The sequence below is a fragment of the Austrofundulus limnaeus genome, unplaced genomic scaffold (assembly GCF_001266775.1).
Source record: "Austrofundulus limnaeus strain Quisiro unplaced genomic scaffold, Austrofundulus_limnaeus-1.0 Scaffold543, whole genome shotgun sequence".
Lineage (NCBI taxonomy): Eukaryota > Metazoa > Chordata > Actinopteri > Cyprinodontiformes > Rivulidae > Austrofundulus > Austrofundulus limnaeus.
In genome coordinates, this window is record NW_013952945.1 from 230,668 (window position 1) to 232,637 (window position 1,970).

The window sequence follows — 1,970 nt, forward strand, 5'->3', positions numbered from 1 at the left end:
GTGCTAGGAAGAGTTTTAAAACCTGACTGAAACACATCCATGATATTATATTAGTCTAGGAAGGATTTTAGCTGCACGTAAACAGTTTTTTCCAAAACCTTTGACAGTAAGGGTAGCTTGGAGATGGGCCTATAATTCCCCAGCACAGTGGGATGAAGACCAGGTTTCTAACAGGGGGTGCACCACAGTATGTTTAAAATTAGCAAGAACTACACCAGATAACAAACTACTGTTAAAAAGGGCAAGAACTAARTGCCTAAAACAAGGGAAAACTTCTTTTAAAAAATATGGTGGAAGGGCATCGCATGGAGAACCAGAGGGCTTAATCTGGGCAACAATATCCTCTAACAGAGACAAAGACACTGGTTCAAACTGATTAAAAACCGCAGAACAGGGGTTACACACAGAGGGGTCAGAGTCTTAGCGTAAAATGGAGGYCCRTATGGAGGTAACCTTATCAATGAAAAACTGCATARAATTATTACAAAGCTGAGCAGATGCTTCTAAACCAGCAATGTGAGGAGAGTTAAGGAAAGAGTCAATAGTATTTAAAAGAACACGGGGGTTGTGGCTGTGAGATAGAATTACGTTAGAGAAATATTCCTTTTTGGACATGTTTACTGTGTCCTGGTAATTACGCCAGCAGTCTCTAAGCATCTGGTACAAAAGTACCAGTAAATATGTCATTAAAAACCCTCAATAAAGCAGACTCAGTGCTGTGGTGAGTTTCAGAGCCAGATTGAAACGTCTCCAAATTTAAATGTTCATCCAGGAAAGAGTTTGGTTGAGAGTAAACTTTTTTCTAATAGTTGAGACAAAAATAGATGTTTGAAGATAACACCCCAGAGGGGACAAGGGAATATTTTTAGCAAAGTATTGGCATCCTACCAAAGATTAAACTACTATTAACAATAGAGAGACTAGAGGGGTCTCATATAGGCAAGAACTCTTTGTCAGATGACATCAAAGGTTGAACCAGATAGCTTTATACTGGATATCAGCTGCTCTCAGAAGGACAGAAAGATAGACTGAAAGTGCTAAACATTGAGATGGGATGAATGGGTGTGACGGCCACAGCTGGCCCCTACTATTGTGCTTCCTTAATGTACTGGAAGGTATGGAGCCCATGGTCACGTAAGGTTACCTGGAGCAGATATAAAGAGCTTCCATTCCTTATATGGTAGCCTAGTCTAGTTGGTGGACTGGTTAGTTGGTCTTTGGTTCAGCATGTCATTGCGAGGTCCAGTGGAGCATGACTGGAGTGGCAAACGTGTGGGATACTATGCCTGCGGCCATCGTGTGGGAGTTATGGTGGAGGTCCTGCTTGAAGCTGAACCAGGCTTGAAGCTCTGTGCATGACGAAGGACCAGGTGGTCAGGCACACACCCCAGTTCTGCAGCTTCCGAGCGGACACCAGCGTGCCTGGGTTGCCACCCACAAAACTCCTAGATTTTGTGAATCTAAAACGCCTCTAAATGGTGATCAGTGTTGTCTTCTCCCTTGCTTTGTTACAGTCTTAATAATGGATTATAAACTGGTGCAGAATGAGAGCCCAAGTGTTCACTACCTTTTCCAAAAAGTAGTGAAGAAAGTTCCCACAGAGTTTGCAGGGGCAGGGGTCAATGACAGAACTTAAAGACCATGTAAAATAAAAATATATGTGTGTTCTGAGGTTGTCACACCACAGAAAAAGGTGTTAATAATCACCGATTATTACCGGACCGAACTTCAGTCAAAAAAGACCCAAAACTTTTTATTCCTGATTTAAACTAGCGATCTTGTGAGCAGCTGCAGCTGTATGCTTTTATTGTTTTCTGTCAGGCTGTCGGAGCACTTGACTTTCTTTGTCCGGTGCTGGTGTGGGGTGAAAATCCTCCACCTCAGACGTTCAGAGATGTAACTATCTGCAGTACTGTGGTCACTCTCCATGTAGCACCAATCATGCTAATGCTAGCTGCCTGTCACGTTCT

The 1,970-nt window shown here is 42.7% G+C and overlaps 1 protein-coding gene across 1 annotated transcript in view; it reads left to right on the forward strand.

Annotated features, from left to right (window-relative positions):
* Nucleotides 1–1,970, forward strand: part of dhrs12la (dehydrogenase/reductase 12-like a) — a 40,551-nt gene that overhangs the window by 11,366 nt on the left and 27,215 nt on the right. The window lies entirely within an intron of this gene.